At 44.1% G+C, this 7,749-nt stretch overlaps 1 protein-coding gene across 13 annotated transcripts in view; it reads left to right on the plus strand.

The window, feature by feature from the left end:
• LOC110292153 overlaps window positions 1–7,749 on the plus strand; it is a 176,571-nt gene that overhangs the window by 13,854 nt on the left and 154,968 nt on the right. Inside the window, exons 1-2 of one of the 13 annotated variants that reach the window (XR_003836700.1) lie at window positions 1,592–1,790; window positions 1,864–1,970. The exons of 10 other annotated variants lie outside the window; for them this stretch is intronic. The gene's annotated coding sequence lies outside the window, so the exon portion shown is untranslated. Of the gene's footprint in view, window positions 1–1,591; window positions 1,971–7,749 lie in introns of those variants that run through there. 2 more of the 13 variants (XR_003836701.1, XR_003836696.1) reach the window with 2 other exon arrangements.

Raw genomic sequence — 7,749 nt, forward strand, 5'->3', positions numbered from 1 at the left:
CTTCCCTTCCCTTTCCTTTCTTCTCTTTTTAAAGACAGAATATCATGTAACCCAATAGCCTTCCACTTCTGCTCCTTCTGGCAACACATCTTGAATCCCAAGGCTACGAAGTTGGTACCACTGCACCCAATTTTATGTTTAATTGTCCTCAGGGCTTCCTGCATGCGGGCTAGGTAAGCATTCTATCAGTGAAGCCACATGTCCACCAACTGAGCTACATCCCAGCTCCCAGAAATGCTTTGACACAATAAGGAACCATTTAGCCCTACCGAAGCATGACAGTGAATGCTGAATTTTAAAGAAGTGGAAAATTAAAACTTGAAATGCTGTATTTGGCTTTAGGACTTGGGGTGGATCAAGGCTATTTTCTCTTTTGAAAGAAGCTACTTCTTTGGGAAGGTAGCCTCAAGAGTTAGGTCCTCTCCTCTCCTCCCCTCCCCTCCCCTCCCCTCCCCCTCCCCCTCTCCCTCTCCCTCCTTCTGTCTTAAAGGACAACTTGTGGCAATCAGTTTGGAATGGCATGCCTCATGTGGCATGTCCTTTACTCAGTGGGCTAAGGAGACAGCCCAAGTGTTAAGTTCATTTTAATTTACATCTTTTGGCCTTTGTTTTGTGCTGTTTTTCTGTAGACATGTAATGTGACCCCAGACATGTAACTTATATTTACCATTAGAAGAATAAAATCAATCTGGTTTGATGCGTCCCAAGGTCTGTAGGTCGTGACCCTGTGACACATCAGTGAACTTTGCTCCTGGGTCTGTCTGTTCCTTCAGACAGGACAGGGATGATTACGGGAATGTCACTGGTAAGCTTCCAGCCCCACCAAAGGGCAAAAGAACAAAATTGCACAGATAGGTTGCTGGCTTCCAGTTTCCTTCTGTTTGGTCTCAGCCTCTAGTCACCAACACACCAGTGCTCTCTCCTCAGAGAACCCAGTCATCTGGATGCTGGATTAATCTGTAGCTGCTCAGGGGAGTTGTCAACCAGTGGAGATTCTGCCAGTGATCTGTGGCACCCATTTCAACAAACACGAATTGGATAACATTCCCTTCTCCCCTGCCCCCAGCCCTCCATCTGTCCTTTCTTATCAACAGGGTAGAAAGCAAGTTCTTGTTCAATCACATATTTGTCCTAGGAAGACAATCTATAACACAGATGATTTATAACTTACCATAGCCTCATCAATAAGCAAATATCATTGGTTGGTACCAACAAGCTAGATGTAAAATACATTAAATTCAGTCTTGTTGCTCATTTGTTCACGAAAGTTTTATGCTTTTGTGAAGTTCACGAGTGTCTAGTTTTGAGGCTGCTTTGGACTTCTGAACAATTTAGGGATGCAAATGGGGTAGAAGGGTAGGGGAGAAAAATGTAAAAAAGTTGGTTGTTATTAAACGTATTAGTTAAAAAGTCCAAGTTGTAGTTTTCATATGAATTTTTGACTTCTTTATAACACCAGCAGTGTTTTGTTCTTACTGATCCTGTCAAGTAAAGCGAGGAGCACTCATCGCCTTATCTCGGAGGTTCTGTGGCTTGCGACAGTGAAACTGAAACAATCAGAAGCAGAGACCGCATTTCCACAGGTCAGAAGGCATCTGCAGTCACACCAATCGCTTTGAGTTTCATGCTCACGACGGGGTAAAATGGAGGTCTTCACGTCACCTTCTTTAGCTGTATTTGCTATGAAGAAAAATCGTTGTTTACCCCTGGGGAATTTCTGAAGGAAAAGAAAAATCAATTTCTATCAATGAGTGATATTTTTCTCACCAAGGGGTATTGACTTCACAATGGTGAGTTATTTCCCTCAGTCACCCACTGGGAATTGTTAGCAGGCATGTCTTTTATGATTCAATAAACATGTAGTTTTTAGCTTAGGTGTCTTGGCCGGGATATCCTGATTTCTGGATCACTGCTGGTGTGAGCAGTTCACAGTCTGCATCTATTTGGATGAAATGCTCCTGCTCTGCGTTGTAAGTTAACAAGCGTGCTCTCCCTGTTCTCCCTCTTTAATTAGAGTACAGACCTTCTGACAAAGCAGCAGGTGGGCAAGAATCTCAGCCTTTTCTCTGGCTCTTCACAGTGTGTCCTCTTGGCTTATGCATAGGCCTGTGACTCACGGGGAGTCATGTCTACCTCGATGTCTCCACGAGTCCTTTTCCTCTTTTTATATCATAGCACAACACTGATATTTTTAATTTTTATACTAAACCAAGAACATTATTGTTGTTGTTGTGAGAAAAGTTCTTACTGGGAAACCAAAGGCTGGCTTACACTTACCATGTAGCCAAGGTTAGCCTTAAATTCATCTTCTCATACTGAGTGTTGGAGTTATAGGTATAGCCCTCATACCCAGCTTGAACTAAACTTTACTTGGCCAGAGAACCCATTCTGTAAAGGAGCATTTTAAGAGGTGGAGATAGAGGAAAAGACAGGGACTATGGAAGCCCCGAGGGTTGGCTGGCTTCACTTGTCAACTTGACACAGCCTAGAGTATTCTGAAAAGACTGTCTCAATTGAGGAATTGCCTAGATGAAGCTCACCCAGTGGGCAGTTCTATAGAGGGTTGTCTTGATGGCTCATTGATGCATGAGGGCTCAGCCTGTGGGCAGCAGTATCTTCATGCAGGTAGTCCCGTGATGTATAAGAAACCTAGCTTAACATGAGCCTGAACATCAAGCAAACTGTTACTTTGTGATTTCTTGTTCAAGTTCCTGCTTGAGCTTGTGTTCTGACTTTTCTCAGTGATGGACGATGACCTGGAAGTGGAGCCGGATAAACCCTTTCCTCCTCTAAGTTGCTTTAGTCATCGTGTTCGTCATGGCAACAGAATGAAACTTGGGTGTTTTGTCGCTGTGACTGTTCATTCTCTCCCACCATTGTCTTGAATCTGTGTGTGTTCTTGATATATTTTTCTTGAGCTTGTGCAGGGAGGAGCAGAGGTAAGTCTCTAGTGTCATGCCTCAGGAGCCTTCTACCTTATTTTTGAGAATGGAGTTCTGCTATTGGTCCAGAGCATAGATAGGCAGGTTGACCAGTAAGCGCTGGGGATCCACCTGTCTCTAACTTCCAACTGCTGGTTTCAAACACATACCACAACCCTTGTTTTTTGTTTTGTCTTTGTGTGTGCTTTGTTTTGTTTTGTCTTTTTTATTTTATTTTATTTTATTTTATTTTATTTTATTTTATTTTATTTTATTTTATTTTATGTGAGTAATGGAAGTTGAAGCAAAACTTCATGCCTTTGTACCAAGCACTTTATCATCTGAGCCATCTCTCCAGCCCAGGTATAGAGTTGAAGAGGAAACAGACTGTGAGAAAAGTTCTCCTGTGGCTTCCCTCTTAATTCTAACATCTCCATGCTCTCTGCAGCCAGCTGGCCGAGGCTAGCCCTTGCTTTGTTGCCAGCGTCTCCATTTACCCCATCATTGTAGGGGTGTTTCTAGCATACATTGATAGCCTGATAGCGTTTTTCCTTTTTGCTTATGTCTTATTGAATGACCACAGCCATCTTCTACCCAGTGGCATGATCATTTTGACAGTCTTGCCCTCGGTGTTTACCCAAGAACCACAGTTTAAGAGGTTCAGTCACACTTGACACTCGTCTGGGCTCTTAGAAGAGATCTAAAATTTCCAACGTATCCCAAGCTTTCACATAATCTGTTTCTTGTTCTAGGTTTCTGAAACCTTGCTCTTCTTTCCGTATTTCCATGCCCCTGCTTTATTCTAACACCCAGAACCTAACTGTATGTGTGTGGCTTCTCTTGAAAAGCACCCTGCTGTGGTTGAAATATGTCCCCCATCGTGAGCTCGCCCAAGCCTTTAATCTCTGAATTCAGATGTCAACAGTATTAGAGAGTGAAACCCAACCCCACTCTGTTGATTAGATGTGTGTGGAGAATGATGTGAGTAGAGCTCCCATGAGTGAGGCAAGGTTGGTCTTCTAAGGAGATGGAGAAATCTCATAGAAATCTCTCACTACAGCCCAAGACATAGGATCTGCTTGTATGTGCTACGTCTAAGATGATAAGCTAAAGGATTCTTTCTTTCTTTCTTTCTTTCTTTCTTTCTTTCTTTCTTTCTTCCTTCCTTCCTTCCTTCCTTCCTTCCTTCCTTCCTTCCTTCCTCCCCCTCTCTCTTCCTTTCTCCCCTTCTTTCTTTGTTTTTTGTTTTTGTTTTTGGTATTTATTTATTTATTCTCCATGGTCTTTCTTTCTTTCTTTCTTTCTTTCTTTCTTTCTTTCTTTCTTTCTTTCTTTCTTTCTTTCTCTCTTTCTTTCTTTTTTTATTAGATATTTTATTTATTTACATTTCAAATGTCATCCCCTTTCCTGGTTCCCCTTCTGAAAACTCCCATCCCCTCCCCGCTCCTCCTCACCAACCCAGCCACTCCTGCTTCCTGGCCCTGGTTTTCCCCTACACTGGAGTATAGAGTCTTTACAGGACCAAAGACCTCTCCTCCCATTGATGACCAACAAGGGCATCCTCTGCTACATATGTGGCTGGAGCCATGGGTCCCTCCATGTGTACTCTTTGGTTGGTGGTTTAGTCCCTGGGAGCTCTGGGGGTACTGGTTGGTTCATATAGTTGTTCCTCCTATGGGGCAGCAAGCCCCTTCAGCTCCTTGGGTCCTTTCCCTAGCTCATCCATTGGGGACCCTGTGCTCAGTCCAATGGTTGACTAAGAGCATCCACCTCTGTGTTTGTCAGGCACTGGAAGAGCTTCTCAGGAGACAACTATATCAGGCTTCTGTCAGCAAGCATTTGTTGGTATTCACAATAGTGTCTGGGTTTGATGACTGTATATGGGATGAATCCCAAGGTGGGGCAGTCTCTAGATAGCCTTTCTTTCAGTTTCTGCTCCATACTTTGTCTCTGTAACTCCTTTCATGGGTATTTTGTTCCCCTCTTCAAGGAAGGACCAAAGTATCCACATTTTAGTCTTCCTCCTTCTTGAGCTTCATGTGGTCTGTGACTTGTATCTTGGGTATTCCGAGCTTCTGGGCTAATATTCACTTATCAGTGCGTGCATACCATGTGTGTTCTTTTGTGACTGGGTTACCTCACTCAGGATGATATTTTCTAGTTTCATCCATTTGCCTAAGAATTTCATAATTCATTGTTTTTAATAGCTGAGTAGTACTCCATTGTGTAAATGTACCACATTTTCTATATCCATTCCTCTGTTAATGAGCCTCTTTCTTTATACAGTGCCCTACCTCAGGTATTTTACCACAGTGACAAAGATGCTGGCCAATAAATCCCTGATCTCTTCTCTAGATAATTTCATCTTCATGTTTCAAGGTCCAATTTAAAATTCATCTGTGTTCTTCTGACTAGTTCTTGTCAAGCTAACACAATCCGGAGTCATGTGGAAAGAGAAAGCCTCAGCTGAGGGATTGCCTCTATGGGATTGATGATTCATGGGCAAATCTGTGGGGACATCTTCTTGACTGATGATTGGTATGGGTTGGTGCAGCTCATTGAGAGCAGCACCACTCCTGAGGGCAGTGCCACTCCTGAGGGCAGTGCCACCCCTGGGAAGTGCCATCTGCTAAATGGGAATCCTACTGGCCCAAGTAGACCTGGAGGATATTAAGGCTACAAATAGGGATCAGCTGGATTCTGTGTGTTTCAACCCAGTCTGTTTCTGGTTCTGTGTAGGCCATGCATTACTTGTGTTCGCAGTATGAGCTGTGGTCCACCAGGAATTATATTTAGGGTTATTCACACCCATACCTGTCGATTGAAAGAGTCACACACTTTCTCGTTAACCTGATTGCGACTGGCTGGTGGAAGAAATGTTTATGCTTGACAGAATCAGTGTTCTCATCAGTTTGTTTATTTTTCCTCATGATCAACAGTTTTGCACTGAAGGGAGGATTTTTCTTTTTCTGTGATCTGCATACGTGTTTTTAATTGACTAATGAAGCCAATCTGGACCTGGCAGGTTTTGCTTCTACCTGTGTAGACGCGGCACCCATGACGGTTGTGTGACCGCTCAGCTCGTGGCTTCCTGCTCTGCGTGCAATGACCTCTTTTTTGGCATTCTGTGTTTAAAGCCTTTTCCATTTTGGACCCTATCTCTGTGTCTGGCTCTTAACATCCTTCCTACCCCTTCTTATTTTATCTTCTTAAGAGCATTCTAAAGATTGGTGGCTAAAAGGCTCAGTAGGTAAAGCACAGGCACAAGGGCCAGAGTTTGAAACCTCAATGCCCGCGTGAAACCCAGGCATGGCTGCACTCAGCTTCGATCTCAGAGTTTGGAAGGGAAAAAACAAGGGTCCTCATGGCTTGCTGGGCAGTCAGTCTGTCTAGGCAATCAGTGATCTCCAGGTTCAATGAGAGACAGGCTTCAAAAAGCAATGTGGGGAGTAACTGAAGAAGATATGTCACATGTGTGTGTATTCTATGCATGTGAAGAAGACATAGTGTGTCTTCCATATATCTTCTATGTGCACATACGTTCATACATGCATACGCATGGACATGCATACATATGTCTACTCCCTCACACCAAAGAGTATTCTGAAGATTAAATGTCTTTGGTTAGCAAATTATCTGGGGGGTGCAGAGTTGGGAAGAGGGAGGATTGAGGCAAACTGGGTTTATTCTCTATTCCTGGTGACAATCAATAAGGAGAAGAAGGGTGAGGAGTAATGGCTGGGCTCTTCCCTAGACAGCTGCTGTGTAATTCCTCCTTAGTGAGACTATGGCATTTTCCTCAACCTGGAGGCCTTTCCTGATCTTGTGCCTGAGCTGTCAGTCTGTCACAGATCATACAAGAAATGCCAGGGAAGTTCACCCTCCCAAGTTCATGTTGGCTCTTAGCCACACTATTTTGGTTAGCCCACATTTCTTTGTGTGACTCTTTGCTAATCTCCATGACCCGATTCAAGACACCCCAAAAGAATGTCACATGCTCTGTGCTCTGTACTCTGCTTCCTCAGCCTGCAGGCACTCATAGTGAAGTCTGTGTTGCTGCTGATAGAGTTAGCTAAGAAAACAAATGGCTTGGTATGCATTCTGTCTCTTCTTCAGGTTATTAATGTTATCAATGCCTAGTCATACCTGTGTGTGTCTGTGTGTGCATGTGTGTATGTGCATGTGTGTGTGTAAAAGCATGTGCCAGAGTCCAAAAGTTAACCTTCTGTGTCCTTTCTTAGGTGCTTTTCCCCTGGGGTATCTCACTGGCCTAGAACTCACCAAGTAGGGTGGGATGGCTGTCTGGTGGCTGACCCTTGTGTTCCTGCCTCTCCGATGCTGGGGTTATGAGCACATCTGCGTCTTTCATGGGTTCTGGGGACCAAGTGTTAGTCCTCACGCTGCTGTAGCAGGTGCTCTGTGGATTGACATCTCTCCAGCCCCAGCTAAGTAGTTTTAAAACTCACTCAATGCTTCTTGTCCTTCAAACTGTATGCTGCATCAAAGTAAGGGAAACATGCAAAATATGCATAATTTGTGCATGCTTTGTTGACCAGAATGCCCGGTGCTGGCCAGTGTAAACACGTCTAGAGATCTTTTGGAAATGTGGGGTGAGTTCTGAGGAAAGAAAGGGTTTAGGAGGGGTTTGTATCCACTCTCCGGGCTCTGTGTGTGCGTGCGCGTGTGTGTGTGCGCGTGTGCGTGTGTGTGTGTGTGTGTGTGTGTGCGCGCGTGTGTGTACATGTGTGTACGGTGTGTGTGTGCGGTGTGTGTGTGTGTGCGGTATGTGTGTGTGTGTGTGTGTATGTGTGTGTGTGTGTGTGTGTGT

The sequence above is a fragment of the Mus caroli genome, chromosome 1, assembly GCF_900094665.2.
Source record: "Mus caroli chromosome 1, CAROLI_EIJ_v1.1, whole genome shotgun sequence".
Lineage (NCBI taxonomy): Eukaryota > Metazoa > Chordata > Mammalia > Rodentia > Muridae > Mus > Mus caroli.